Genomic DNA, 6,369 nt, shown 5'->3' with positions numbered 1-6,369 from the left:
GCTGGTCTGAAAGTGTTGAAGCAAAGTCACCAACTGCCTATACTGCTCTCTAGTGAGACTCACATTGGAGTTGCTACCTTGAGTTTGTGTTTCTTCACCTTTCATGCAGAATGTATCGATTGGAGTAGTGTGTACATTAACTGCGGTCCTTTTGCCTTTATTATACTTAGGATTCTGATTAAAATCTTGTGGATAGCCATGAAGCTTGAAGCACTTGTCTTTGGTGTGGCCAGTACGTTTGCAGTGATCACAGAAGGGACGTGGTCTGGCACTTGTGGAAGGATGATTATTTGGGGAATAGTTGGTTCTGAAGTCGTTATTCATAGATGCTTTGTTGTTGAAATTATTGTGCAAAGGTACATTAATATTCAAAGAAGCAGAATCGAGTATGAATTGATTATGTGGCTTCACTTATCGTTGCTTTTCTTCCTGAATGAGCAAAGAGAAGGCCTGTGCCATGGAAGGCAGTGGATTCATCATGAGTATACTACGTCGCACTGTGGTATACACTTCATTTAATCCCACGAGGAACTGAATAAGTCTTCTATCTTGTTCAGCCTTGTGCATATTCTCCTTAGCCCCACAAGTGCACTGACAACTACATTGTGACTTAGCATTTATCATGCTTAATTCCTCCCAGAGCTTCTTCATTTTCGTATTATATCCGGTAACATCCAGGACTCCCTGAGCTGAATCGTTGATTTCCTTTTGGATTTGATACAACTTAGTGCCATTACTCTGGTAGTACCTATCTTCCAATTCCCTCCAAAGTTCAAAAGCATTGTTAGCGTACTCGACACTGTCAGCAATTTCCTTGAACAAAGAATTCAGAATCCATGAGGTTACAATATCGTGTCACCTTTCCCACTGACGAAATTGTGAAGAATCCAGATCTGGTGGCTTGTACTCACCAGTGATGAATCCTACTTTATTTTTGACTGAAAGAGCTCTGAGGACGCTCCTTCTCCAAGATCGGTATCCGACGCCGTTGAACGGAGCTGTCACCAACATCGCACCAGGATTATCCGATGGATGCATGTAAAATGGGCAGCTTGGATTGACTCCGGGGTTAGTAGCGGCGACGTGGGTTAAATCACTTGATTCAACTCCAAAATCATTGTTTGGATCAAGGATAGCCATGAGAATCAATGTCAATTTGTCAAAAATGAAGCGAGAAGAAGAAAATGTCGGATCGAGAAAATTGGGGCAAAAATGGAGACGGTGACTGTATCTTTAGAATCCAAAAAATTGAGAAACGCTACTAGAAAATAGGCCTATTGGAACAGTTTTCCTGGAACGGTTTTAAAACCGTGGCAACAGACTGGATATTGTAACGGTTGTAACCGTTACAATAGCATTTGGATGAAACCAGCACAATTTAGATACTAAACCGTTCCAGTTGACACTTAACCGGTACCATAGGTATTTTTTATAGGAACGATTTTATAAACCGTCCTAATATACCTATTTATAGGAACGGTGTTTGAAAATTTTGTTATTGGATTAACTTCCCAAAGTCCTAAAATCCATTTGTTTCACTCGAAGGAGATGAAGAACATAGGAATAATTAAAGGTAGCGATTACAGGTGAAGAAAATATTCCAATCGCGAGAAATTTTCGACCCAAAAGGCAATCTGTGAGTAATCATTTTCAGGTAATTTATTTTCTAATTTGGGAATTATCTTCTATATTATCATTTTTTTTTCTTTAAGCATTATGGTGTGAGCAACGTGAGCTTAATTTTCATTTGGGTATGGGTAACGTGTGTCAAAATTTATTTCAGTAAATATTGTGAATTCTTATGNGAAAATCAAGGGTTTGAACTTCGAAAAGGTAATGTCTTCACCCTCTAATTGATTCTAGCATTGGTTTAATGATTATAAATCCTAGTTCATGAACATGAGTTGTTGGGGTTGATAGAAAAGCATGAACGATTATAGGTTTGGGTTATTGAGTGTTGATTATTGGTTAAGAGTGTTGTTTGCCTTATGGGTGATGAAGAATAATGTTGGTGTAATCATTTGAGACCTTAGAATTTATCTAGGAACAAAAGAATGGGTCGTTGGGTGTAGAGACACCATTAATAAGGACTATGAAGCTTTATTTTTACCAAGTGTTTGACAAAATGCTTAAGTGACCAAAACATGAGCATTATAGCTAATGTGGAATCCCTGTGACTTGTATTGCTATAGATTGAAGTGGAAAGGATTGACAAACGTTGTATTACGCTCAAGAGCAGGAAGTTAAGGTACGTAAGGCTAACTCTTTATGTTTGGGAATGTCTATGATTCTCCCTACGTCCCATTCATTATGATCATTACCAGTCTCCTCAGAAAGGAACTATGCCTTAGTTCCCTGATGAGTAGTAGGACATCTATTCTCTAGATGGCATAGTCTCATAATCATTCGATATTCTATGAGTTTCAGTTATGACAAATCAAGTTGTTATGAATACTCATCTCAGTCTAATCCTATTTACTATTCCAGTATCATGTAACCCAGTATGGCTCATTATTTCAGTATCATGTATTGTAATATGATTCTCAGTTCCTGATTTTATATTCTTGAATGTTGAACACCTGTATTTGGGCCTGAGGCCGCAGTTTATGCTTTATGCATCTTTGGGCCTGAGGCCGCAGTTATGTATACGTATACTTGGGCCCGAGGCCGCAGTTGTGCACATATATATATATATATATATTGGGCCTGAGGCCGCAGTTTAATATTCAGTTAAACAGGTTGTTCATCAATCAGAAGAGGGAGTATTCACATCCTTACTTCCTTGTTCAGTTATCAGTTTATCAGCTAGCAGTTCAGTTTTAGTTTCAGTATTTACAGTTCTTTTGTTCAGCTATTTTACATACCAGTACAATTCACATGTACTGGCGCTCCTTTTGCCCGGGGCCTGTATCTCGCGATGTAGGTAACGATTTACAGGTCGACGATTCAACTTGCTAGGACATCTCGTATCAGCTATTGGTGAGCCCCGGTCTTTCGGGGCCTTATCTCTCTTTTGTTTTAGTCATTATAGTATCTCAGTTAATAAGGTATACCGGGGACCTTGTCCCGGTAAATAGTTGACGTTTTCAGTATTCTTTAGAGGCTTCGTAGATTATAACCCAGTCAGTCAGATATTAGCAGGCTTTCATGTGTTAGCCTTGTCGGCTCCTTGTTTATACTTGCAGACGTTTCAGTATTTTTCCGCATCTATGATATTTCAATCAGACTTTTTAGCAGACTATCATGATTTACATTTACCTCTAGCTCATAGTTATACCACATGTTGATCCAGCCATACAGTTGGTTCGCTCGGTCGCATGCAGTCAGGCACCGAGTGCCGTGTTACGCCCAGGCCATAGTTCGGGGCGTGACAATGACTCACTACAAAGCTCTAATTAATTTGCACCCATATGGTTTTGCTCGCATAAGAGTTAACCAAAAATCAGTTTAACTCTTGATGATGTAAGGAGAATTCTTCTGGGGAAGGATGGAGATTTTACGGAGTATTTGACGGCAAATCTATGGGTCTCTGTTCGTTGACGGCTTTGAAAGTGTAGATTGCAGAAGTTCACTGGTGGTGTTTGTGAGCACGTGATTTTTGCCACGCTTAAATTACTCCTATAAAATTCATTAGAACTAGGATTTTTCTTTTATTATTTGAATGTTAGGAATTAATTGCATAATTTTGTGCTTTATTTGCATTTTTGTTTGTGCATTTTTTATTAATGAAATTCGAAAATATAAACATAGGATTTAGGTTCCAATTTTAGCATTTTATTAGTGAATCAATACTACAGAAATAGAAGAAAATAACAAAAATAGTCGTTTTTGCATTTTTGGTTTGGCTTCCTTGTAAATTAGGGTCTAGTTAGTTTTAAAAAATTAATTAGTGCAATTTTGGAATTAAATCAGGTCTATTAATTCTCATTTTTGTATTAAACAAAAATCAAAAAAAGGGAAAAGGGAATTGAGCCCACCTGGAGAACAATAAGGAGCCCACCTGGAGAACAAGGGAAGTACGATTCAAATTTTAGCTTTTAATTTTCAATATTTGATAACATGCTATACCTAGTCACCAAATTGGGGCAGAAAATTTTCTTTGTTGTTTATTTTGTTGCAGTCAGGAGCCCACCTGGAGAACAAGGGAATACTTTTCAAGTTCAGCAATTAGGAGCCCACCTGGAGAACAAGGGAATACTTTTCAAGCGTTAGCAATCAGGAGCCCGCCTGGAGAATAGAGGCACATATTTCAAACTTCAGCAGTCCAGCATCACTTGGAGGAATGACGAAACATATCCAATCACAATGCAAGGCAACAACGCAAGAATTCCAGTGGAAGAATACAAGTTCAAGGCAACACAAGAGCAAGTTAGAAGACATAGATAGGACCTTTTGTAATTCATAGATCATAGCTTAGGCTAGCTTGTTTTTATTTTAACATGGTGTAATAAGGATGTCAGCGAGCAGTAGCAACAGCAACAGCAGTGAAATCACAGCTCCTGGTAGTCCCAGCTACCAAACCATCCAGAACTACACTGACCTGATTCCTTTATAGCCAAGGATATGTAGGCAACCTTTGAAGCAGGGTTCGGTCAGACGATTTTCAAAATGCTTCTCATGGAGTGCCGAGCAGGCAAAAATCCTTCATGGTGCTCATTTATCTTTGCCCGAAAACCCTTCATGTCTTCGAGCAAAGAGAGGCGGTTGTGAGCACGTGATTTTTTCCACGCTTAAATCACTCCTATAAAATTCATTAGAACTAGGATTTTTCTTTTATTATTTGAATGTTAGGAATTAATTGCATAATTTTGTGCTTTGTTTGCTTTGTTTGTGCATTTTTTATTAATGAAATTCGAAAATATAAAAATAGCATTTAGGTTCCAATTTTAGCATTTTATTAGTGAATCAATACTACAGAAATAGAAGAAAATAACAAAAATAGTCGTTTTTGCATTTTTGGTTTGGCTTCCTTGTAAATTAGGGTCTAGTTAGTTTTAGAAAATTAATTAGTGCAATTTTGGAATTAAATCAGGTCTATTAATTCTCATTTTTGTATTAAACAAAAATCAAAAAAAGGGAAAAGGGAATTGAAATGAAAATGATCTGTAATTAAATAAAAGTGTTGGAACAAACAATTGAAATGGAAAAGAAAGTTGGCCTGTCACATTCTTGGGCCATAAACTCGAGCCCAAACCCCAAATCCGGTCCCCAGTCCAAGCCCAAAACCCCAATAACCCGGCCCAGACCCCCATATACAAAACGACACCGTTTAAGTCCCAATCCATCTTGACCGTTCATTTCTCTAATCCAACTGTCCCTATAGTTCAAGGGTAATTGAATAAAACTGTCCAAATCCTGTAATAACCCTAGAGACCGCATCCTCTCTTCCTCGTACCCTGTTCTCCGCCGCCCCTCCGCCGTTGCCGTCGCCGCCAGCCGGAAATTGCCCACGGCGGCGGAGAAACTCCAATCAACCCCAAATTTACACCACCCCCTCTCCTTCACCTCCCCGTTCTATATCCGCCATTGATTTCTTTCAAATATCACCTTAACACCTCGAATGATTCAAATGCTAGCGTCGCCACCGCCGTGCACGGCGGCGCCGATGTCCAAACCCCTCAGAATGAGTACCCTAGTATCTCCTCACTCCCTACATCCCCAATCCAAGCTCAGTGTCCTTCAAGCGTGCCTAGAATCCTTCGAATCCAGGCTTGAAGCCAAGAACCCTAGCGCCGCCCAATTTTTTCCCGGTGGCGGCGCCACCATCAAATCATCCCAAAATCACACCCTGTGATAACCTTGTCTTCCCCATCCAACATTCAACATCAAACTCTCTCAAAGGTCTCCAAGATTGGTCGAAATTCAAATCTAGGGTCCGGATGCCAAAGCTTGAGCGGAGTTTTGAGGTTTTTCTGTTTCGAGTGTGGTTGGAGTCCGTCTCAGGTCGTGTTAATTAGGTAAGGTTTTCTCATTTACTCATTTTTTTAATTAATCCACTTGTCTCTTCATCTTCTTTTTCTTTCCTTTTCTGAGTTTCGAGTTAAAATCTTGTTGATTTCAGTCTACATATGTTTGTTTCAAGTCAATTAGTTTGGGTCTATAACTATTTCAATTTTAGGTCCAAGTATCTAATTAGGTTCTATTGGCATGCTAGTCTTTTAGTTTGGATTAAGTTTGTTCTGTTTTTACTCTGATTTTTCTGTTGATTTTGATTGTATAATTCTTGTTTGTTATTGATAATTTGGCCTTAGTTTAATTTTTGAATTACCGAATCTCTGTTGGATTAACATTCTGGTTAGATTCAATTTTAGGTTTTAATCAAGTAGTTTGAGGGATTAGTTCAATTTTAGGATCAAACTAGCTGAATCT

The sequence above is a fragment of the Nicotiana attenuata genome, unplaced genomic scaffold (genome assembly GCF_001879085.1).
Source record: "Nicotiana attenuata strain UT unplaced genomic scaffold, NIATTr2, whole genome shotgun sequence".
Taxonomy (NCBI): Eukaryota; Viridiplantae; Streptophyta; class Magnoliopsida; order Solanales; family Solanaceae; genus Nicotiana; species Nicotiana attenuata.
The sequence above is the reverse complement of the archived record's forward strand: the minus strand, read 5'-3'. Positions refer to the sequence as shown.